General features: G+C 39.5%; 1 pseudogene; it reads left to right on the top strand.

The window, feature by feature from the left end:
* The first annotated feature begins 8,104 nt into the window (after nt 1-8,104).
* Nucleotides 8,105-10,183, top strand: LOC102267485 (nucleolin-like; annotated as a pseudogene).
* The last annotated feature ends 16,397 nt before the right edge of the window (nt 10,184-26,580 follow it).

Here is a 26,580-nt window from a genome sequence, read left to right as displayed (position 1 = left end):
GGGTCTTTTCCAATGAGTCAACTCTTTGCATCAGGTGCCCAAAGTATTGGAGTTTCAGCTTCAACATCAATCCTTCCAATGAACACCCAGGGCTGATCTCCTTTAGGATGGACTGGTTGGATCTCCTTGCAGTCCAAGGGACTCTCAAGAGTCTTCTCCAACACCACAGTTCAAAAGCATCAATTCTTCAGCGCTCAGCTTTTTTCACAGTCCAACTCTCACATCCATACATGACTACTGGAAAAACCATAGCATTGACTAGATGGACCTTTGTTGGCGAAGTAATGTCTCTGCTTTTTAATATGCTATCTAGGTGGGTCATAACTTTCCTTCCAAGGAGTAAGTGTCTTTTAATTTCATGGTTGCAGTCACCATCTGCAGTGATTTTGGAGCCCCCCCAAAAAAAGTCAGCCACTATTTCCCCTGTTTCCCCATCTATTTGCCATGAAGCAATGGGACCAGATGCCATGATCTTCGTTTTCTGAATGTTGAGCTTTAAGCCAACTTTTTCACTCTCCTCTTTCACTTTAATCAAGAGGCTTTTTAGTTCCTCTTCACTTTCTGCCATAAGGGTGGTGTCATCTGCATATCTAGCTGAGCTATTTCAAATCCTAAAAGATGATGCTGTGAAAGTGCTGCACCCAATATGCCAGCAAATATGGAAGACTCAGCACTGGCCACAGAACTGGAAAAGGTCAGTTTTCATTCCCATACCAAAGAAAGGCAATGCCAAAGAATAATCAACCTACCACACAATTGCACTCATCTCACACGCTAGCAAAGTAATGCTCAAAATTCTTCAAGCCAGGCTTCAGCAATACATGAACCGTGAACCTCCAGATGTTCAAGCATGTTTTAGAAAAGGCAGAGGAACCAGAGATCAAATTGCCAACATCCACTGGATCATCAAAAAAGCAAGAGAGTTCCAGAAAAATATCTATTTCTGCTTTATGGACTATGACAAAGCCTTTTGTGTGGATCTTATTGTGTGGATCACAATAAACTCTGGAAAATTCTTAAAGAGATGGGCATACCAGACCACCTGACCTGCCTCTTGAGAAACCTGTATGCAGGTCAGGAACAGCAGTTAAAACTGAACATGGAACAACAGATTGGTTCCAAATAGGGAAAGGAGTCCGTCAAGGCTGTATATTGTCACCCTGCTTATTTAACTTATATGCAGGGTACATCATGAGAAACGCTGGGCTGGAAGAAACACAAGCTGGAATCAAGATTGCCGGGAGAAATATCAATAACCTCAGATATGCAGATGACACCACCCTTACGGCAGAAAGTGAAGAGGAACTAAAGAGCCTCTTGATGAAAGTGAAAGAGGAGAGTGAAAAAGTTGGCTTAAAGCTCAACATTCAGAAAACGAAGATCATGGCATCTGGTCCCATTGCTTCATGGCAAATAGATGGGGAAACAGGGGAAATAGTGGCTGACTTGGGGGGCTCCAAAATCACTGCAGATGGTGACTGCAGCCATGAAATTAAAAGACACTTACTCCTTGGAAGGAAAGTTATGACCAACCCAAATAGTATATTCAAAAGCAGAGACATTACTTTGTCAACAAAGGTCCGTCTAGTCAAGGCTATGGTTTTTCCAGTAGTCAAGTATGGATGTGAGAGTTGGACTATAAAGAAAGCTGAGTGCCAAAGAATTGATGCTTTTGAACTGTGGTGTTGGAGAAGACTCTTGAGAGTCCCTTGAACTGCAAGGAGATCCAACCAGTCCATCCTAAAGGATATCAGCCCTGGGTGTTCATTGGAAGGACTGATGTTGAAGCTGAAACTCCAATACTTTGGCCACCTGATGCAAAGAGTTGACTCATTGGAAAAGACTATGATGCTGGGAAAGATTGAGGGTAGGAGGAGAAGGGGATGTCAGAGGATGAGATGGTTGGATGGCATCACTGACTCAATGGACACGAGTTTGGGTAAACTCCGGGAGTTGGTGATGCACAGGGAGGCCTGGCATGCTGCGGTTCATGGGGTCACAAAGAGTTGAACATGACTGAGAGACTTAACTTAACTGAACTGATTCAACTCATCCATATTGATAACATTATTATTATCCCATGTCCATAATAATAATAATACCTTTGAAAGTTATAGGTATCTGAACTTCAGTTTTGTCATCTGCAAGATGGCTGAATAGTTTCATTCAGATGGTCTCACATTCATCTAATTCATTTTGATATACTGAGTTTCTTGTCTCAGATTGAATCTCCTTGTTAACTTGGACAAAGTTAAGCCTTTGAGTGGGGCTTCCCTGGTAACTTCAGCTGGTAAAGAATCTGCCTGCAATGCAGGAGGCCTCAGTTTGATTCCTGGGTTGGGAAGATCCCCTGGAGAAGGGATAGGCTACCAACTCCAGTATTCTTGGGCTTCTCGGCTGGGTCAGATGGTAAAGAATCCACCTGCAATGAGTGAGACCTGGGTTCGATCCCTGGGTTAGGAAGATCCCCTGGAGGAGGGCATGGCCACTCACTCCAGTATTTTTGCCTGGAGAATCCCTATGGACAGAGGAGCCTGGCAGGCTACAAAAGGATCAAACAAGACTGAGTGACTAAGCACAGCACAGCAAACCTTTGAGTAGTTTTGAAAACAGGAATGATTTAAGGAGGCCAAATTGTCAATACAGTCAGGCAGCTTGGAACTTCTTGAATAGATGACATCTTCAGCCAGAACTGGCATCCAGCAGGTGGCGCTATGCCATTATCATGAGCCCAACCAGCCCTCAAGAGGGACACTTCTCTCTGTCAGCAATCTTAATCAAGGGCGGCAATCAACACTGTCATACTTTGTTTCTTTATGATTACAAGATGAACTTGATACTTTCTGATTTGAATAATTACACTCTATTTAATTCTTCTCCCTGCAGTCAGGTGGAAAAAAGCTGAAAAGGGCTTTTGCTAATTCTAAAACTTGACTAAATAGCAGGGGGTAGAGAACACATAATGGAATTATGTGGACAGAAAGAGGATCAAATCCCACCCACTGGACACAGGTTCTATGCTTGGGTCAGGAAGATTCCCCTGGAGAAGGGAATGGCAACCCATTCCAGTGTTCTTGCCTGAAGAATCCCACGGACAGAGGAGCCTGGTGGGCTACAGTCCAAGGGATCAAAAAGAGTCAGACACGACTGAGTGATTTTCACTTTCTATAGTATAGTCAATAGTATGGACTATGGAATAGAATATAAATATATTTATAAATCGTTATGACTTCAAGGCATATAATAGCAGGAGACCCTGGATTTGGGAGCAAATGGGAAGAGTTAAGTTCTGGGGTTCTTGTTAACTCATTGATAGAAGCAATGAGATCTATAGAAGATGGGTCTGGTCCCACTCTATGTAACCCCACTGATCCATGCTGATGGGATTAGAAGTCAGCTCCCTTATACTGGGGTTTGTTCTTGACACCTGTTAGAAGATTAAACTGAAACACCAGTGCTGTCTTGAGGTCTGACAATGGAATTGAAGTGTTTCAGGAAGCCACATGTCACTGTCTGCATGGCAGGGTCTGCTCAAATGTGAAGATGCGTATAGTGGTCCTCGATGAGGTCCTCCTCAGAAAAGTCCTGTTTGTTTTCCTTTCGGAATTCTTATTATTTGGATGTTGGGTCCTCCTGGAATGATCTCCTAATTTTCTTGCCTTTTTTCCTACATTTTCTTTTCTGGCCAGTTCTACCTGTTCTTTCTGAAAGATTCCTCATGTTTATATTTTTTTACATTTGTATGGATAACAAGAGTGATATTTAAAAACTTTTTTGCTTAAAAAGAAAGAGCAGCTAGTAGTTGTATTATTAGTGCAAGATTTTATTTTTTTCTCCCAGAGAATATTATCATTTCTTCCATGCTTTCTTTTCCACAAATTAGCTCTCTCTCTCTCTCTTTTTCAAATCTTTCTCTTTTTTCTTTAGGTACTAAGATACAAATTATTATCTCTGTGTTCTGGAGAAAGAGCTTGTCAATTGATGGACCTAACCAAAGGAGACTGAGTAAGGACCCAAATGTTTTGCTGGACTTCTGTCAAAAAATTAATCCATATAGATATTTTCTTTAGGCATTTGATTTTTCCAAAGGAAAGTATATTTCAGGGTCCTTAGGAAGAGAAATAGTGAAAGAGATCTAAAGTATATGCACTTCAATGTAATTCCTGTTTTTAATAAGAAAGGTTAGTCCCTATCCTTTATTGTGTCTTTTTCTCTCTAGTTCTATTTATGCAGAGAAGAAACTTTCCGCCTTTATGAGAGAGGTGATAATTGTCTATTAGAACAGGTGGGAAAAAAAAAAAAGAAACTTCATCGAAGAAATCTATGCATTTCTTAAGGAAATGTGTAATAAGCATCCTAGTTTTGCCCCATCCTCTACCACATCCTGAGGTTTATGGAGTTTCTAACTCCTTAGCCCTTATGAGCTCTGCCCTGTAAATTATCTTGCTGCTAAATTACATTGCCTTTTCCTGGCTGTGGATTCCAGCTTTCTCAGTTCTGTGAAGCCTTTTACTGCTAATACATCTGCTTCCCCAATTTTTATTTTCTATTTTATTTATTTAAAAGAAAAATGCTTGGAGTATAATTGCTTTACAAGGTTGTGTTAGTTTCTGCTGTACAACGAAGTCAATCAGCTCTACGCATACATATATCTCCTCCCTCTCACCACCCACCATCCCACCCCTCTAAGTCATCACAGAGCACCGAGCTGAGCTCCCTGTGCTACACCACAGATTCTCACTGGCTAGCTATTTTACATCAGTAGTGTATTTATGTCAAATCAAATCTCCCAGTGCAGCCCACCCCTCTCCTCCCCGCTACACCCCCACCCTGCACTCCCGTGTTCACATGTCGGCTCTCTAGTCTGTATTCCCAACCTCGAAAAACGTACTGTTCTTTTTTACATGCTCTCTTCTCCTGTGCTTTTTGATTTGTGGTGCATTTATTTTTATAACTGTACTATTGTTTTTAATGGGATATTTGAATAAGGCAACGATCTGTGCATGTGTTTACATTGCCTTTTTTTTCATATTCCCTTTGCCCGGTAACAAGTAGAATCTGGATTGTAATATGAATACCCTTCTTAGGGCTCCTGTGGCAGTGAGTGAGCCCTGGAGGTAATGTTCATTTGGCCATATCACTGTGATGATGCATTTGCCACTGCTCTGGAGACCACAGATAAAACCAAGAAGATAATTCTGTGGATTTTGCAGTTCTCTCCAAGGAAAGGTGATTGATAGCCCTGTCCTACTGAATCCTGTGTATAAATGTCATTATCATTATCGACATTTTACAGCATTGCCAGCTGAACCTCACATAGGATAATTTAACAAGGTTGCTAATGGAGAAACACACATTTGTCCCAGGTCTCTTTAAACCCAGAGACCATCTTCTTCACACGATATATCCTCCTTGACAACCTCAAACTACCCTTCATTACCTACTTAGGAGAAATTGTCTGAAATACATTATAATTGAGTGAATTTGCCTGAAGTTATAATTACTATAATTTTGAGTCCTGAGTTTCCTGCACTTTGTTTAGCATAAAACAGTCTTATAAAGTTGGAGAAGGACATGGCAACCCACTCCAGTATTCTTGCCTGGAGAATCCTGTGGATGGAGGAGCCTGGTGGGCTGCTGTTCATAGGGTCGCACACAGTTGGACATGACTGAAGCAACTTAGCATGCATGCATGCATTGGAGAAGGAAATGGTAGCCCACTCCAGTATTCTTGCCTGGAGAATCCCAGGAATGGAGGAGCCTGGTGGGCTGCCGTCTATGGGGTCACACAGACTCAGACACGATTGAAGTGACTTAGCAGCAGCAGCAGTCTTATAAAATAGTATAAAAATTATTCAATATTCATATTAAATACCATATAATATTAAAGTATAGGAGGCTTGGATGGTAGAGTCCGCCTGCAATGCAGAAGACAAGGGCTCAATCCCTGGAAGGGAAGATCCCCTGGAGAAGGGAATGACAACCCACTCCAGTACTCTTGCCTGGAGAATCCCATGGACAGAGGAGCCTGAGGGGCTATAGTCCACGGGGTCTGAGTCATACACAACTGATAGAGGGTTTATATTAAAGTGTTGTGGGAAATCACACTAATGATTTTTAAACCTCCTAGGCACCACTATCCTAACGAGCCCCAGGTTAGCGATTTGTGAACTGTTTCCTGAGGTGTGCTTTACACACTTGGTAGTGGTGATAGGAATGGACAGAGTAAGGAAAGAACATGAGAATATGGACCACATGCTTATTTTATGCCTATTCATCATATCCCAAGACAACATCCTCAGTTCACTTCCGGCTGAGAGACTGAAAATAAATATAAAATAATAGAAGACAATTCCCATCCTCAAAAGAAGTAGACTACCTTAAAACCAATGTAAGTACTTGAAACATTTGCAAGTGATTTTCATGCCTGCAAAGCAGGAGACCTGGGTTCGATCACTGGGTTGTCCCCTGGATAAGGGAAAGGCTACCCACTCTAGTATTCTGGCCTGGAGAATTCCATGGACTATACAGTCTATGGGGTCGCAAAGAGTTGGACACGACTGAGCTACTTTCACTTTCACTTTTCACACCAGAGACAAGACAGATGTGGTGCCATAATTCAGCCATAATTCATTATGAATTCATAATTCATAATGAGAGGAAGAATCTTTGAGGAGATGGTGATTACTCCATCTACAAATTGGATTTACATGCTTGTATATTCTCATAGCGCCTCTCCATCAAATCTATCACACCCTAAATGGCATTACAAAAACAAATTCTATTTTTCTAATGAGTTTTTCATGTTTCTCTCTTCTGTTCACTGCAAACATGGGTTTCTCATCAGTGAAGGCAGCACACTTGTTCTTTAAAGTAAATTTGAATTGAAATTCCAGAAGAAAAGTGGGTGGCAAATGCCTGGCAAGGTAAATAATTTGATGAGACATAAAAGATAATGAAATTTCAGCCACTTTCACTGGACCTTGAAAGTTTAATTCTACCCAGAAGTATTGGAGAAAGAAAATGAGGCAGCATAAGTTAAAACTGCAAAATTAATCCTTGCAAAAGCAAAAAGTAGGATGATTTACTAATGGAAGTTCTCATTTGTGAGCCAGTGATAGCAATTTTTTTTTTTAATATAATAGCTAGAATCTGGATTGTGATCTATTTTTACCATTTCTGTCTGGCTTTTGTTTTCAATGTTTAAAGAATGTACAGAAGGGCCATCGTCACCTTTCCAGAGGTGATTACTGGGCAGGCTGTCTTTTGCTTCAGTCTCTAGTGCTAGCTGGCAGCCAAGCTTAAGCACTTAGGGATCATTGGCTGCCATCAATGGTGCTTAGGGTCCTCCGGGCTCGTTTGCGCCACTCTCTCACCACACACTCTGCCATCATAAGCCGCCATCATGGTAAAGCTCACAATTCAGTTCAGTTCAGTTCAGCCACTCAGTCATGTCCGACTTTTTGCAACCCCTTGAACCACAGCACACCAGACCTCCCTGTCCCTCATTAACTCCTGGAGTCCACCCAAACCCACGTCCATTGTGTCAGTGATGCCATCCAACCATCTCATCCTCTGTCATCCCCTTCTCCTCCTGCCCTCAATCTTTCCCAGCATCAGGGTCTTTTCAAATGAGTCAGCTCTCCGCATCAGGTGGCCAAAGCATTGGAGTTTCAGCTTCAACATCAGTCCTTCCAATGAACACCCAGGACCGATCTCCTTTAGGATGGACTGGTTGGATCTCCTTGCAGTTCAAGGGACTCTCAAGAGTCTTCTCCAACACCACAGTTCAAAAGCATCAATTCTTTGGCACTCAGCCTTCTTCACAGTCCAACTCTCACATCCATACTTGACTACTGGAAAAACCATAGTCTTGACTAGATGGACCTTTGTTGGCAAAGTAATGTCTCTGCTTTTTAATATGCTGTCTAGGTGGGTCATAACTTTCCTTCCAAGAAGCAAGTGTCTTTTAATTTCATGGCTGCAGTCACCATCTGCAGTGATTTTGGAGCCCAGAAAAATAAAGTCAGCCACTGTTTCCACTGTTTCCTTATGTATTTGCCATGAAGTGATGGGACCGGATGCCATGATCTTAGTTTTCTGAATGCTGAGCTTTAAGCTTGCAAAGGCTGGTAAAAATCAAGGTGACTCCAAGAAAATGGCTCCTCCTCCTCCTTCACTAAGAAGATAGTGAAGATGAGCAAACGTCAGAAGATCAAGAGGATGAGAGAAGTGGAGAAGAGGTTGTTATCCCTCAAAAAAAGAAAAAAAAAAAAAAAAGGCAAGAAGGCTACCACAACTCCAGCAAAGAAGATGATGGCTTCCCCAACAAAAAAAGTTTGCAGTTGCCTCACCGGCAAAGAAAGCAGTTGTCACCCCTGGCAAAAAAAAAGGCAGTGGCTACGCCAGCCAAGAAGACAGTTACACCTGCCAAAGCAGTAGTGATGCCTGCCAAAAGAGGAAGCCACCCCAAGCAAAGCATTGGTAGCAACCGCTGGTAAGAAGGGAGCAGCTGCTCCAGCCAAGGGAGCAAAGAATGGCAAGAATGCCAAGAAAGAAGACAGAGATGAGGAAGATGAAGATGACAGTGAAGAGGAAGACAAAGATGATGAAGAAGAGGATGAGCCAGCACTGAGGAAAGCAGCTGCTTTTGGTGCTGCTCTTGCCACAGATGATGAGGATGAGGAGGAGGAGGAGGGTGACTCTGAAAAAGAACCTATGGAGATTGTATCAGCCAAAGGAAAGAAAGCTCCAGCAAAAGGTGTTCCTGTGAAGGCCAAGAGCACTGCTGAAGATGAAGAGGATGATGAGGAGGAGGAGGAGGAAGAGGATGACAATGATGATGAGGAGGAGGAGGAAGAGGATGACAATGATGATGAGGAGGAGGAAGATGAGGAAGAGCCTGTCAAAGAAGCACCTGAAAAGGAAAGAAGGAAATGGCCAAAAAAAAAGCAGCTCCTGAAGCCAAGAAACAAAAAGTAGAAGGCACAGAACCAACTACATCTTTCAATCTCTTTGTTGGAAACCTGAACTTCAATAAATCTGCTCTTGAAAACGGGTATCAGTGACCTTTTTGCTAAAAATGATCTTGCTATTGTCGATGTCAGAATTGGTATGTCTAGGAAATTTGGCTATGTGGATTTTGAATCTGCTGAAGACCTGGAAAAAACCTTGGAACTCACTAGTTTAAAAGTCTTTGGCAACAAAATTAAACTAGGAAAACCAAAGGGAAAAGACAGTAAGAAAGATTGCGATGCGAGAACACTTTTGGCTGAAAATCTGCCCTGCAAAGTTACTCAGAATGATTTAAAAGAAGTGTTTGAAGATGCTGTGGAGATCAGATTAGTCAACAAGGATGGAAAGAGTAAAGGGATTGCTTATATGGAATTCAAGACAGAAGCTGATGAAGAAAAAAACCTTGGAAGAAAAGCAGGGAACAGAAATGGACGGGCGATCCATTTTCTCTGTCCTACACCGGAGAGAAAGGTCAAAGTCAAGACCATAGAGGTGAAAGAATCACACTTGGAGTGGTGAATCAAAAACCCTGGTTTTAAGCAACCTCTCCTATAGTGCAACAGAAGAAACTCTTCAGGAAGTATTTGAGAGGGCAACTCGTATCAAGATGCCACAGAACCAAAATAGCAAATCTAAAAGGTATGCATTTATAGAATTTGGTTCACTTAAAGATGTAAAAGAAGCTCTACATTCATGTAATAAAAGGGAAATTGAGGGCAGAGCCATAAGACTGGAGTTGCAAGGACCCAGGGGATCACCGAATGTAAAAAGCCAGCCATCAAAAACTGTTTGTCAAAGGTCTCTCTGAGGATACCACAGAAGAGACGTTAGTCATTTGATGGCTCTATTTGAGCAAGGATAGTCACTGACTGGGAGACTAGATCCTCCAAAGGGTTTGGTTTTGTAGACTTCAACAGTGAGGACGATAGACAAAGCTGCCAAGGAGACCATGAAAGATGGTGAAATTGATGGAAGCAAAGTCACTTTGGACTGGGCCAAACCTAAGGGTGAAGATGGCTTTGGTGGCCGAGGAGGAGGCAGAGGTGGCTTTGGAGGCCGAGGTGGTGGCAGAGGCCAGGGAGGCTTTGAAGTCCGAGGAGGCTTCCAAGGAGGCAGAGGAGGAGGAGGCGACCACAAACCACAAGGAAAGAAAACGAAGTTTGAATAATTTCTTCTCTCTCCCTCTTCCATTTGAAACAAAAGACTCGGGTTTTTACTCTATTACCTGATCAATGACAGAGCCTTCTGAGGACATTCCAAGACAGTATACAGCCCTGTGGGCTACTTGGAAATCCATATAGATAACATTTCAAGGGAGATAACCCTGTTGGTGTTGACTGGATATTCGTATAAACTTTTTAGAGGTGAGTGATAGAGCTAACCCTTATCTGTAAATTTTGAACTTATATTGTTTCTTCCCGTGTACAAAACCATTTTTTTCCTATGGAGTTTTTTGTTTTTTCCATTAGGGGATTGTAAAGGAAAGCAGAATGTTTTATTGATTTTTGCTTCAGCAATTTGGGGACAAATTAAAAGTCCTAGAACTTTGGGAGAAAAACAAAAAAAGAATGTACAGAAGGAACTCACTCCAAACATGATTGGGTACCTGACAGAACTTTATCTCCACCTCCCCTGCCTCTTATCCATTTGTTGTGATTAAGTCACTAAGTCGTGTCCGACTCCTTGCAACCCCATGGACTGCAGCATGCCAGGATTCCCTCTCCTTCACTGTCTCCCAGAGTTTGCTTAAACTCAGGTCCATTGTGTCAGTGATGTATTAACCATCTCATCCTCTGTTACCCCTTCTTCTCCTGCCCTCAATCTTTCCCAGCATCAGGGTCCTATCCTTTAGCCTAGTGGTAATAAAGATCACAGAGTTGCTTGAAGAGAACCAGCGGCCATGTTTCTATAATGCTCCTTTTTGTCTTTGCTTCTCTTTCTTATTTTCACAATATTGTAAGCTTTATCTCAGAGAATTGCTTGAAAAATGTTTTAAATGCACAAAGGTAAAGATACTTTTCCCCATCACCACATATCATGGTGAGTACATAATCTGGCACTATGTAAAGCATGTTATATTATTTGATTTTATTTACTACTCAAAATTGCCATTCTAGGAATACTATTATTTTTACCAGTTTGCCGTTGAAAAAATACAAGGCTTAAGTGGTTAAACAAAATGCTCAAGGTCACACAAGTGAGAAATGTTAGGTGAATCTGAGTATTACTAGTATCAATTTAAATTAAATCAGTAGCAATATGCTTCTTAGTATAGTCTGTTAACTTAAAATCAAACAATAATGAATTTTAAAATGCCAGCTCAAGCACTTATTAAACTCTCTTTGAAATGTTAGTAATTTAATAATCTTAATTAGAAATGAATTAGTCACACATGGAATACATATTCCTTTTGGAAATGTCTAACATAGTGGCCTGAAGGAAGATAATGATACCTTAACCTGAGCCACAATTGAGCCAATACATTTGTCTTACGGAAAATATGCCCTGCCCAGTTCACTCCACAAAAGTCTAAAGGATCCTGGAAAAAAAGATCAAAATGTGTCTTCCAGCCCAAATTTATATTTTCCTTTGGGATTTCCTTGGTGGCTCAGACAGCAAAGTGTCTGCCTGTAACGTGGGAGACTCGGCTTCAATCCCTGGGTCGGGAAGATCTCCTGGAGAAGGAAATGGCAACCCACTCCAGTATTCTTGCCTGGGAAATCCCATGGACTGTGGAACCTGGTAGGCTACAGTCTATGGGGTCGCAAAGAGTCAGACACAAATGAGCCACTTCACTTTCTTTTTGCTTCATAAAATTTCAGCAGCATATAGCTGAGTTGGTGTTAAATATATTGCCAGAGGTACAGATAAACGTGCTTTATATTCAATAAACATTGAATTTATTCACAAACTTTATTACACAGAAAAATAGCTTTTAAGTTCAGTCAGGAAATAATACATCTGTTCATAAACTTTTCTTTCCAAATTGATCTCATTTTATGGAGGAGAGACTCACTAAAAACAAAATTCCTTAATATGGTTATAGCTAATGAAACAAATAACCTTAGATATGCAGATGACACCACCCTTATGGCAGAAAGTGAAGAGGAACTAAAAAGCCTCTTGATGAAAGTGAAACAGGAGAGTGAAAAAGTTGGCTTAATGCTCAACATTCAGAAAATGAAGATCATGGCATCCGGTCCCATCACTTCATGGGAAATAGATGGGGAAACAGTGGAAATAGTATCAGACTTTGTTTTGGGGGGATCCAAAATCACTGCAGATGGTGACTGCAGCCATGAAATTAAAAGACACTTACTCCTTGGAAGGAAAGTTATGACCAACCTAGACAGCATATTAAAAAGCAGAAACATTACTTTGCCAAGAAAGGTCCGTCTAGTCAAGGCTATGGTTTTTCCAGTGGTCATGTATGGATGTGAGAGTTGGGCTGTGAAGAAAGCTGAGCACCAAAGAATCGATGCTTCTGAACTGTGGTGTTGGAGAAGACTCTTGAGAGTCCCTTATACTGCAAGGAGATCCAACCAGTCCATCCTAAAGGAGATCAGCCCTGGGATTTCTTTGGAAGGACTGATGCTAAAGCTGAAACTCCAGTATTTTGGCCATCTCGTGCGAAGAGTTGACTCATTTGAAAAAACCCTGATGCTGGGAGGGATTGGGGGCAGGAGGAGAAGGGGATGACAGAGGATGAGATGGCTGGATGGCATCACTGACTTGATGGACATGAGTTTGAGTGAACTCCGGGAGTTGGTGATGGACAGGGAGGCCCGGCATGCTGGGATTCATGGGGTTGCAAAAAGTCGGACACGACTGAGCAACTGAACTGAACTGAACTGAATGAAATGAAGAAAAGAAGCAAAACAAATAAAAGAAACCCATATTCCTCAATCACAGACACCTAAGGAGAAGGCAATAGTCAATTCAATTCCCTATAATTTCCCCCTTTCTGCATTTTTGAGATTGATTATATCTGAATTGTTTGTGACTGGCAACCAAATGTTAAATTGCTTGTTTTATAAAAATAACAAATATATTATGTAGTGTGCCATTTAAATATTCAAAACATCTCAAAATAATAGCAGGTGTCATTTGGGGGCACTTCCAGTATGCCATCCACTAGAAGACTGTTATTTATATAATTTCACTGTATTTTCACCCTCTTGAAAACTGCTACAAACATTTATCTTTAACATTGCTGCGTTATTCGGTGATGTAGCTTGCCCTCCCATCTGTACTATGGAAACAGAATACAAAAAGGATAAACATCAAGTTTTAAAGAAAGCGTGCTGTATGTCTCTGTAATCAAGTGTGCCAATTTGAAAATCTGGCATAAAGATGCCAGGACTGCTGGCAGAGTAAGTTTCCTAACGTCTATAAGTATGAAGTTCAATTGATCAGCCTCATGGATGGCTCCTAATGCCATCAGCATTTCCATGCAGGCCCAAACAGTTCCTTCTAATTTGTAAGGATAATGAAATATATCCAACTGATCCTCTTCACTGTTAGAAACTGTTGCATTAACAGACAGAGTGCTATGGCCTTATTCTTGACAGACTTGTTCTATTAAAATCACATCAGAGCAAAATGTGTCCAGACAAAACCTCAAATGTTTTTTGCCTTCAAGTTTCTTAATTTCAAATGAGAAATATGTTGTTTCCAGTAAGCAGCTTCTAGGCTCATGCAATGTGAAGATAAATTTATGTTCCTTGTGATTAACTGACTAAGCATAATTAACTTAATTAGGAATATTATTTTGCCTGTCTCTATTAGTCCTGTTCTAGAACAGGAACAAAAATAATCCCTAAAAGAGCCTTGATTAGACTCCTGTCATGACTCCGACAAGATCCCTTACATAAGAAAAGCAATCAAGAAATAACTGAACACCATTGAGACAAATAAACATTTCTTATCTTCATTGTTTGTAATGTGATTTGGAGGTGAGGGAATTCTTGACTCTTGCAAGTGAAAAGGCATGAAACATTAGATCACTTGTTTTGTAAGGGCACTACACACATTATATTGGTTGTAGTTTAAATACTAAAAACATCTAAAAAGAATAGAGACTGTCATTTCGAGGCACTTGCTGTGTGCCATGCAAGATGAGAGCTTTATATATGTTATTTCATTTATTTTCACCATCACCTAATAAAGTAGTAGTTCATGAGATCTTGAGAGGGGAGGGTGAACATTTTGCTCAAGGTCAAATAGCTATTAATAGTAAAATGATGGGTCTTGCTCCTGAACTATAATTGTCAGACCCCAAAACCTGTTTTCCTGATGGCTCTGCTACCCTCTTTCGATAAGTATTTGACTCACAGTAAATCTACTGATGACACCGTAAAGCGTAAACCTCTGTATGTTACAAATGCCCTCTTAAGTGTCTAAAGCCAGTTCCAGGCTATCGCCATAGAGCAGGCTGGACATACACAGCAGTGTGTGTCTGAATTTCTAGACAGGACAGATTGAAGCTCTTCCCACTCTTGCTGGAGAAGCAGTGAGAAAGTTCAAGTTAGCCTCTTGGCTCAGTGAATGCTCTTTTGCCCACTTGTGTAGACTGATCTTTCAAAAAATATACAACATCCCTTACTTTCATAGTGTTTAATGTAAGAAAAATATGCTCTGTAACAATGAGGGAATACTAAGCATTTGCATGCATATAATGAAATGAACTTTCTCATACACTGCTAAGGACATGAAATATAGTGTATTTTAGGAGGGCCTTTGGGCATCATATTTGCAAAGATTTAAAGGGAAGCCTGGGAGAAGGCAATGGCACCCTACTCCAGTATTCTTGCCTGGAAAATCCCATGGATGGAGGAGCCTGGTGGGCTGCAGTCCATGGGGTCGCTAAGAGTCGGACACGACTGAGCCACTTCACTTTCACTTTTCACTTTCATGCACTGGAGAAGGAAATGGCAACCCACTCCGGTGTTCTCGCCTGGAGAATCCTAGGGACAGGGGAGCCTGGTGGGCTGCCTTCTATGGGGTCGCACAGAGTCGGACACGACTGAAGTGACTTAGCAGTAGCAGCAGTAGCAAAGGGAAGCCTGGTGTGCTGCTTGTGGTGCTAGAGGTAAAGAACCCACCTTCTAATGCAGGAGATACTACAGATGCAGGTTTGATCCCTGAGTTGGGAAGATTCCCTTGAAGGCATGGCAACCCACTCCAGTATTCTTGCCTGCAGAATCCCATGGACAGAGAAGCCTGGCGTGCTGCAGTCCATGGGGTTGCAGAGAGTCAGACACGACTTGGTGACTGAACAACAATAATTCCTTGGTTCATAAATTCCACTTCAAGAAAATTACCCTGAAAAAAAATGCCGTAGACTGTTCCATTTAAATGTTCATCAGCTCTTTTGTATAATGTCAGAATTGGGACACTGTACAAAAGCCCAAAAATTGGGAAAAGGTTAAATAAATCACAATCCAAACAAGAAGTCAAATGTCATGCAGTATTAAAGAATATGTTATGACATGTGTGAGAATAAACAAACTAAGTCAAAATGCCAGGTATAAGTTCAACAAATAATTTGAGCCTGTGATGAAAAAAATATATAATTAAGGATCAACAATTTGGCTAGAGCTAAAGCATAGGTTCAGAGTAGGTACACTTTCTTCAAGATACAGTTAAATTCACCTACATACTTTAAAAAAAAATAAAAGTGAAAGAGGCATCAATCATATCTGATACAAATTCACTTTCACATTTATTTTGAGATACACCTCCATTTATGCATATTAGAGAAAAATCTGTGTTTCTTTTCCTACATTTCCTTTAGAAGCAGTGATTATTCCTTGATAGTTAAGACATTTCTATACTTCCAGAATTTCTCTAGTGGCTTGATTCCTTTTTTTTCTTTCTTTCTTTCTTTCCTTTTTAAGTCAGTATCCTTAGCCTTATGACTCTATTAACCTTTTGTGATATACTTTTAATTGAATTCTGGTTCTACATATTCCAGTTATAACTCTATACTTCCTTTTCTTTAATCTCAACTTTTCCTATAACTGCATAGGCCATAATTTTCTCATTTTCTTTTTCCCTTTTAAATTATTAATCTTCAAATATCAACCTCCAATCTTTCTTATGATTTTTTTAATGCTTTTATTAATATAAGCTTCAGATAGAGTTGTATCTTTTGCAGCATTTTCCCCCCTTCCTACACTAGTCTATTTTATGTTTTTTGTTTTGTTTTGTTTTTTACTTTAAAATATTGTATTGGTTTTGCCATACATCAACATGAATCTGCCATGGGTTAAAATATTATAAGCTATGATCATTTTACTACTTTGGATACATTTGGTGATTCTCCTCCATCCAACACTCTTAGTTTAGTTACAAGAGTCTTTTTCAAGATAACCCTAAGAAATCACTATAGAATCAACCCTCTAATTTACTCACCTTTCCTCACCACCATCCACCTATCTCCCAGACCATCACCATTTACTGCATACTAGAAAATGTTCCTCAGTTTACTTTACTCTCTTTTCAAAGCATTTCTGAACCTTCTATGACCCCCATATTGTTGAATATGCTCATCTTTGTAGCTAGAATATTACCATCTACTGCATCAGTATAGCAAGGAAAGGCCAAGAAGTTCTCCAAGTTTCAATTAATGTTATCTCTTTGGTAGATTCTTCACAATCTACAACACACACTAGTTAAATTCTTTGCTCTCATTTTATTTTGTATACTTCTTACAATATGATGCTAAATATTGTGTTTATCTATTCCTAACTGCAAAATGGATGATTTTTTTTTCCAATGCTCTATTTTCTGCTGATATTTTCTAGTTCCAGTTCCAAACAAATTTGACTATTTTGCATGGATTATTTTTACCACTTGCTAACAAAGTCCCTCTGCCTCCTCTAGTCACTGCTTCATTCCTGTTGAGTATAAATTGAATCTTTAACCTTAGGCCTCTGGGTGGAATTACCAAAATAAACTCTCCCAGCCGTCCTTTTCTTTGTTTTCTTAATACTTTCTCTGTAATAAATGCATGTTCCTGCTAATTAAATTGCATTGAACTTCTCTACACAAGATTTTTTAAAATTAAGCTCAGCAAGAAAAAATTAATAAATAAATATCAGTGCAAAAATAAAACAAACCTACTGAACTGTGGCTACTAATTTCCTTTTAAGTAAATATTTGTATAATTTCACTTTTGCATTAGACTTAGAAGATATTTTCTACATGAAGCACCTTCATTTCTGCCAAAATGGCTGGATGATGACATGTCATATGTGAGCCAGTGCCAACACCTATAGTCAGAACGGCAAACAAATAGTTTGTTATATAGAACTCTATGGATTATTTACATGTTGCTTCCAGATCTCCATCATATCTCCTTTCTGGTCCAAGTCTGGCCTTGGATGTGGCCAAGTACAGAAGGGCTAGTCATTAAGTTTCCTGTGAGTTTTCAATTCCCCTGAAAAGACTTTTTAAAAAAGCATTATTTTCCAGCTTCTTTCACAATTGCATAAGATCATATTCCCATAACAAATCCTTTAGTTTACAATATTCATGGAGGTTCTGCTTCTCTGACAGAACACTAATATCGGTATTGGTATTAAAAGTTGTTCTCCCAATTTATTGGAATTGACATATATGTGCTACAATATATAAAATAGATAACTAATAAGGACATACTTCAAAGCACAGGGAACTCTACTCAGTACTCTTTAATGGCCTATATGGGGAAAGAATCTAAAAAAGAGTGACTATACTAGTGTGTATAACTGAGTCACTTTGCTATGTGCCTGAAACTAATACCACATTATAAATCAACTGCACTGCAATAAAAATTTTAAAAAGAACTGCAGTAATATTTATATACTATACATACAATGTGCTGCTGCTGCTGCTGCTAAGTCACTTCAGTCTTGTCTGACTCTGTGTGATCCCATAGACGGCAGCCCACCAGGCTCCCCCGTCCCTGGGATTCTCCAGGCAAGAACACCGGAGTGGGTTGCCATTTCCTTCTCCAATGCATGAAAGTGAAAAGAGAAAGTGAATTCGCTCAGTCATGTCTGACTCTTCGCGACCCCATGGACTGCAGCCTACCAGGCTCCTCAGTCCACAGGATTTTCCAGGTGAGAGTACTGGAGTGGGGTGCCATCGCCTCATCGCCTCAAACAAAATCTCTTTTTGTTGTTTTCTTTTAAAAACATTTAAAGCGTGAATAGGAGTTGAAAAAGTATAGACATATCTTTCTAGAAAAGAAAGACATGTCTTTCTACATTGCTCTAAAAGGGAGAATGGAGAGTTGGAAATCTGAAACTAAGATTCCAGAGCATGTTGTTAGGGTGATGGGTATGATCCATCAGTGAGGGGGAAAGAGAGGAGATAATTGTTGGATGAAGTTTTTGAGGAGGTAAGAAGGAAGACGTTACTTTAATAATAACAATAGATCTTCCTGGGAGCATCAATATTTCATCTGATTCATTGCTACAGGAGTGAAAGCAGAAAGTGTAAATTCAGAGTAGAATTTTCCATTCTGATGATCTTATTTTCCTACTGACATTTGAAGCCAGTTTATCAGTTAATAGACAGTGAGGGAAGGATGGAGTATGGAGATTTTGAGGAAAAATTAGAAGTTATGAAATGATCTGCAATTGATTCATTAGTAAAATAGATTTCATGGCAATGTTATTTGCCTACTTGAGATTTGTGGCTACTAATTTAAAGTGAGAGTAGACACCCCTAAGCAGAAGTCTTAGAGTTCAGAACCTCCATCACTGGCTTCAGCCTCTCTCAGATAGTCTGAGACTTGATTCCTTCTAAGTCATCATCTAGATGTCCACAGATCTCCCAGTACTCTACAGAACATTAGTATAGCATTCTCTATCCACTTTCCAAAATATACAGTCAAGCAAAACAGGCCAAACACTGTCTCTGTTTAATATCCTCATACTTTGGGGATGAAGGAATAATTGGAAGGGGTTAAAAATCCCATGGATGGAGGAGCCTGGTAGGCTGCCGTCTCTGGGGTCACATAGAGTTGGACACGACTGAAGCGGCTTAGCAGCAGTAGCAGCAGCAAGTCAGGCTATTACATGGAAATGAGTCCCTAAAGCTCATTTTTCATTTGCTTCTTGCCCAGCCAAATATCTTGCACACTCATATCTGTTTCAGTCCCTGGGAGAAAAATCCCGTAAGATCTACTTTTTAAAATAAGAATTTCCAGGATTTCTTATTCCTTTTTTCTGTTGCTTGCTCTAGACTATTGACGGTTGACTTAGAATCTGCTTTCCTGAATCCATTCAATTGTTCCCATAAATTTGTGCTTGATTTTCATTATCTTATATGTACATGTTGAATCAGATCAGATCAGATCAGATCAGTTGCTCAGCTGTGTCCAACTCTTTGCGACCCCATGAATTGCAGCACACCAGGCCTCCCTGTCCATCACCAACTCCCGGAGTTCACTGAGACTCACGTCCATCGAGTCAGTGATGCCATCCAGCCATCTCATCCTCTGTCGTCCCCTTCTCCTCCTGCCCCCAATCCCTCCCAGCATCAGAGTCTTTTCCAATGAGTCAACTCTTCGCATCAGGTGGCCAAAGTACTGGAGTTTCAGCTTTAGCATCATTCCTTCCAAAGAAATCCCAGGGCTGATCTCCTTCAGAATGGACTGGTTGGATCTCCTTGCAGTCCAAGGGACTCTCAAGAGTCTTATCCAACACCACAGTTCAAAACCATCAATTCTTCTGTGCTCAGCCTTCTTCACAGTCCAACTCTCACATCCATACATGACCACAGGAAAAACCATAGCCTTGACTAGACGAACCTTTGTTGGCAAAGTCATGTCTCTGCTTTTGAATATGCTATCTAAGTTGGTCATAACTTTCCTTCCAAGGAGTAAGCATCTTTTAATTTCATGGCTGCATTCACCATCTGTAGTGATTTTGGAGCCCAGAAAAATAAAGTCCAACAGTGTTTCCACTGTTTCCCCATGTCACCTTACAAATCATTTGCATGAGTGTTGACACAATCAATATAACAATATTGTCCATAATTTTCAATAAGGTAGCAGAAATTCATTTGGATTGAGTGACCTAAGGTAATCTGGCAAAAATTAACAGAATAGGATTTAGTTTGAATTCAATTACCTTCTCTGTAACTGTGGTTCCCAGACTTCATAATGCACCATAATAATCACCTGGAGTGTTTGTTAAAACATAATTTCTGAGTTCCAATTTCAAAGATGCTGATTAAATAGCTCTGGGATGATAGCTGAAAATCTAAGCTTCTAACAAGTTCCCATAGGGATATTGATGTGGCTGGTCCTTTGCAAGAGAACAAAATCAAGCTTTTTGAGGTTCTGCCTCCCCAATCTCACCTTCTGACATCAAGACCAAAAATCTTACTAGTTCTTTATATCTCCTAGTATGTAGATGATCTCTTTAGATGTGCATGCCCTGGTTGGGGGGTTCAATAAATGCTACTTCTACAGCTTAAACAGAATACTGTAATGTCTCCTTGCAATATTGTTTTTAAATTTCTATTAGGTTGGTACAAAAGTAATTGTGGTTTTTGTGTTGTTGAAATTTGCCATTTTATTTTGGGATACATTCTAAATAAATGAGGTTATGTTATACATTATTTTAATGTGTACTTCTCTATTTTTTCTTTTTTTACTAATGACATTACTTGCTGTTTACTTTTCATTTATTTTAGACTATGGAAATGATGTTAGACAAAAAGAAAATTCCAGCAATTTTCTAATTCACCTTCAAAATGGATCCTAAAGCAGCAGAGACAACTCACAACATCAACAATGCATTAAGTCCAGTAACAGCTTACAAATGTACAGTTGGAGTGCTGGTTCAAGAAGTTTAGCAAAGGCGATGAGAGCCTTGAAGGTGAGGAGTGTAGTGGCTAGCCATCAGAAATTGACAATAACAAACTGAGAGCCATTATTTATTTTTTTAATAAATTTATTTATTTTAATTGGAAGCTAAGTACTTTACAATATTGTATTGGTTTTGCCATACATCAACATGAATCTGCCATGGGTGTACACGTGTTCACCATCTTGAACCCTCATCCCACCCTCCCTCCCCATCCCACCCCTCTGGATCATCCACGTGTTCCCCATCCTGAACCCCCCTACCACCTCCCTCCCCATCCCATCCCTCTGGGTCATCCCAGTGCACCAGCCCCAAGCATCCTGTATCCTGCATTGAACCTGGACTGGCAATTCATTTCATATATGACATTATACATGTTTCAATGCCATTCTCCCAAATCTTCCCACCCTCTCCCTCTCCCACAGAGTCCAAAAGACTGTTCTATACATCTGTGTCTCTTTTGCTGTCTCACATACAGGGTTATTGTTACCATCTTTCTAAATTCCATATATATGCATTAGTGTACTGTATTGGTGTTTTTCTTTCTGGCTTACTTCACTCTCTATAATAGGCTCCAGTTTCATCCACCTCATTAGAACTGATTCAAATGTATTCTTTTTAATGGCCGAGTAATACTCCATTGTGTATATGTACCACAGCTTTCTTATCCATTCATCTGCTGATGGACATCTAGGTTGCTTCCATGTCCTGGATATTATAAACAGTGCTGTGATGAACATTGGGGTACACGTGTCTCTTTCAATTCTGTGTATGCCCACTGCTGGGCATACACAATTTCAACCAGAATTGTGTATGCCCAGCAGTGGGATTGCTGGGTCGTATGGCAGTTCTATTTCTAATTTTTTAAGGAATCTCCACTCTGTTCTCCATAGTGGCTGTACTAGTTTGCATTCTCACCAACAGTCTAAAAGGGTTCCCTTTTCTCCATACCCTCTCCAGCATTTATTGCTTGTAGACTTTTGGATAGCAGCCACTCTGATGGGCGTGAAATGGTACCTCATTGTGGTTTTGATTTGCATTTCTCTGATAATGAGTGATGTTGAGCATCTTTTCATGTGTTTGTTAGCCATCTGTATGTCTTCTTTGGAGAAATGTCTCTTTAGGTCTTTGGCCTATTTTTTGATTGGGTCATTTATTTTTCTGGAATTGAGCTGCAGGAGTTGCTTGTATATTTTTGAGATTAATTCTTTGTCAGTTGTTTCATTTGCTATTATTTTCTCCCAGTTGGAAGGCTGTCTTTTCACCTTGCTTATAGTTTCCTTTGTTGTGCAGAAGCTTTTAAGTTTAATTAGGTCCCATTTTTTAATTTTTGCTTTTATTTCCAGTATTCTGGGAGGTGGGTCATAGAGGATCCTGCTGTGATGTATGTCGGAGAGTGTTTTGCCTATGTTCTCTAGGAGTTTTATAGTTTCTGGTCTTATGTTTAGATCTTTAATCCATTTTAAGTTTATTTTTGTGTATGTTGTTAGAAAGTGTTCTAGTTTCATTCTTTTACAAGTGGTTGACCAGTTTCCCCAGCACCACTTGTTAAAGAGATTGTCTTTTCTCCACTGTATATTCTTGCCTCCTTTGTCAAAGATAAGGTGTCCATAGGTGCATGGATTTATCTCTAGGCTTTCTATTTTGTTCCATTGATCTATATTTCTGTCTTTATGCCAGTACCATACTGTCTTGATAACTGTGGCTTTGTAGTAGAGCCTGAAGTCAGGCAGGTTGATTCCTCCAGTTCCATTCTTCTTTCTCAAGATTGCTTTGGCTATTCGAGGTTTTTTGTATTTCCATACAAATTGTGAAATTATTTGTTCTAGGTCTGTGAAAACTACCATTGGTAGCTTGATAGGGATTACATTGAATCTATAGATTGCTTTGGGTAGTATACTCATTTTCGCTATATTGATTCTTCCGATCCATGAACACGGTATATTTCTCCATCTATTAGTGTCCTCTTTGATTTCTCTCACCAGTGTTTTATAGTTTTATATATATAGGTCTTTTGTTTCTTCAGGTAGATATATTCCTAAGTATTTTATTCTTTTCGTTGCAATGGTGAACAGAACTGTTTTCTTAATTTCTCTATTTTCTTATTATTAGTGTATAGGAATGCAGGGGATTTCTGTGTGTTGATTTTACATCCTGCAACTTTACTATATTCATTGATTAACTCTAGTAATTTTCTGGTGGAGTCTTTAGGGTTTTATTTGTAGAGGATCATGTCATCTGCAAACAATGAGAATTTTACTTCTTCTTTTCTAATTTGGATTCCTTTTATTCTTTTTTCTGCTCTGATTGCTGTGGCCAAAACTTCCAAAACTATGTTGAATAGTAGTGGTGAAAGTGGGCACCCTTGTCTTGTTCCTAACTTTAGGGGAAATGCTTTCAATTTGTTTGCTGTGGGTTTATCATATATAGCTTTTATTATGTTGAGGTATGTTCCTTCTATTCCTGCTTTCTGGAGAGTTTTTATCATAAATGGATGTGGAATTTTGTCAAAGGTTTTCTCTGCATCTATTGAGATAATCATATGGCTTTTATTTTTCATTTGTTAATGTGGTGTATTACACTGATTGATTTGCGGACATTGAAGAATCCTTGCATCCCTAGGATAAAGCCCACTTGGTCATGGTGTATGATCTTTTTAATGTGTTGCTGGATTCTGATTGCTAGAATTTTGTTAAGGATTTTTGCATCTATGTTCATCAGTGATATTGGCCTATAGTTTTCTTTTTTTGCGGCATCTTTGTCAGGTTTTGGTATTAGGGTGATGGTGGCCTCATAGAATGAGTTTGGAAGTTTACCTTCCTCTGCAATTTTCTGGAAGAGTTTGAGTTGGATAGGTGTTAGCTCTTCTCTAAATTTTTGGGTAGAATTCAGCTATGAAGCTGTCTGGACCTGGGCTTTTGTTTGCTGGAAGATTCCTGATTACAGTTTCAATTTCCGTGCTTGTGATGGGTCTGTTAAGATTTTCCATCTCTTCCTGGTTCAGTTGGAAAGTTGTACTTTTTTAAGAATTTGTCCATTTCTTCCATGTTGTCTATTTTATTGGCATATAATTGCTGACAGTAGTCTCTTATGATCCTTTGTATTTCTGTGTTGTCTGTTGTGATCTCTCCATTTTCGTTTCTAATTTTATTGATTTGATTTTTCTCCCTTTGTTTCTTGATGAGTCTGGCTAACGGTTTGTCAATTTTATTTATCCTTTCAAAGAAACAGTTTTGGCTTTGTTGATTTTTGCTATGGTCTCTTTTGTTTCTTTTGCATTTATTTCTGCCCTAATTTTTAAGATTTCTTTCCTTGTACTAACCCCGGGGTTCTGCATTTCTTCCTTTTCTAGTTTCTTTAGGTGTAGAGTTAGGTTATTTATTTGACTTTTTTCTTGTTTCTTGAGGTATCCCTGTATTGCTATGAACCTTCCCCTTAGCACTGCTTTTACAGGGTCCCACAGGTTTGGGGTTGTTGTGTTTTTATTTTCATTCATTTCTATGCATTTTTTAATTTCTTTTTTGATTTCTTCTGTGATTTGTTGGTTATTCAGCAGTGTGTTGTTCAGCCTCCATATGTTGGAATTTTTAATAGTTTTTCTCCTATGATTGAGATCTAATCTTACTGCATTGTGGTCAGAAAAGATGCTTGGAATGATTTCAATTTTTTTGAATTTACCAAGGCTAGATTTATGGCCCAGGATGTGATCTATCCTGGAGAAGGTTCCATGTGCACTTGAGAAAAAGGTGAAATTCATTGTTTGGGGATGAAATGTTCTATAGATATCAATTAGGTCTAACTGGTCTATTGTATCATTTAAAGTTTGTGTTTCCTTGTTAATTTTCTGTTTAGTTGATCTATCCATAGGTGTGAGTGGGGTATTAAAGTCTCCCACTATTATTGTTATTGTTAATTTCCCCTTTCATACTTGTGAGCATTTGTCTTACATATTGCAGTGCTCCTATGTTGGGTGCATATATATTTATAATTGTTATATCTTCCTCTTGGATTTATCCTTTGATCATTATGTAGTGTCCTTCTTTGTCTCTTTTCACAGTCTTTGTTTTAAAGTCTATTTTATCTGATATGAGTATTGCTACTCCTGCTTTCTTTTCATCTCTATTTTCATGGAATATCTTTTTCCAGCCCTTCACTTTCAGTCTGTATGTGTCCCTTGTTTTGAGGTGGGTCTCTTGTAGACAACATATATAGGGGTCTTGTTTTTGTGTCCATTCAGCCAGTCTTTGTCTTTTGGTTGGGGCATTCAACCCATTTATGTTTAAGGTAATTATTGAGAAGTATGATCCCGTTGCCATTTACTTTATTATTTTGGGTTCGAGTTTATACACCCTTTTTGTGTTTCCTGTCTAGAAAAGATCCTTTAGCATTTGTTGGAGAGCTGGTTTGGTGGTGCTGAATTCTCTCAGCTTTTGCTTGTCTGTAAAGCTTTTGATTTCTTCTTCATATTTGAATGAGATCCTTGCTGGGTACAGTAATCTGGGCTGTGGGTTACTTTCTTTCATCACTTTAAGTATGTCCTGCCATTCCCTCCTGGCCTGAAGAGTTTCTGTTGAAAGACCAGCTGTTATCCTTATGGGAATCCCCTTGTGTGTTATTTGTTGTTTTTCCCTTGATGCTTTTAATATTTGTTCTTTGTGTTTGATCTTTGTTAATTTGATTAATATGTGTCTTGGGGTGTTTTCCCTTGGGTTTATCTTATTTGGGACTCTCTGGGTTTCTTGGACTTGGGTGATTATTTCCTTCCCCATTTTAGGGAAGTTTCCAACTATTATCTTCTCAAGTATTTTCTCATGGTCTTTCTTTTTGTCTTCTTCTGGGACTCTTATGATTCAAATGTTGGGGCATTTAATATTGTCCCAGAGGTTTCTGAGATTGTCCTCATTTCTTTTAATTTGTTTTTCTTTTTTCCTCTCTGTTTCATTTATTTCTACCATTCTATCTTCTACCTCACTAATCCTATCTTCTGCCTCCATTATTCTAGCATTTGTTGCCTCCAGAGTGTTTTTTATCACATTTATTGCATTACTCATTATATATTGACTCTTTTATTTCTCCTAGGTCCTTGTTAAACTTTTCTTGCATCTTCTCAATCCTTGTCTCCAGGCCATTTACCTGTGATTCCATTTTTATTTCAAGATTTTGGATCATTTTCACTATCATTATTTGGAATTCTTTATCAGGTAGATTCCCTATCTCTTCCTCTTTTGTTTGGTTTTGTGGGCATTTATCCTGTTTCTTTACCTGCTGGATATTCCTCTGTCTCTTCACCTTGTTTATATTGCTGTGTTTGGGGTGGCCTTTCTGTATTCTGGCAGTTTGTGGAGTTCTCTTTATTGTGGAGTTTCCTCGCTGTGAGTGGGGTTGTACGGGTGGCTTGTCAAGGTTTCCTGGTTAGGGAAGTTTGTGTCAGTGTTCTGGTGGGTGGATCTGGATTTCTTCTCTCCAGAGTGCAATGAAGTGTCCAGTAATGAGTTATGAGATGTCAGTGGGTTTGGAGTGACTTTGGTCAGCCTGTATGTTGAAGCTCAGGGCTGTATTCCTGTGTTGCTAGAGAATTTTCATGGTATGTCTTGCTCTAGAACTTGTTGGCCCTTGGGTGGTGCTTGGTTTCAGTGTAGGTATGGAGGCATTTGATGAGCTCCTGTAGATTAATGTTTCCTGGAGTCAGGAGTTCTCT

Source organism: Bos mutus, chromosome 9, assembly GCF_027580195.1.
Source record: "Bos mutus isolate GX-2022 chromosome 9, NWIPB_WYAK_1.1, whole genome shotgun sequence".
NCBI classification, from domain to species: Eukaryota; Metazoa; Chordata; class Mammalia; order Artiodactyla; family Bovidae; genus Bos; species Bos mutus.
The sequence above is the reverse complement of the archived record's forward strand: the minus strand, read 5'-3'. Positions and strand labels throughout refer to the sequence as shown.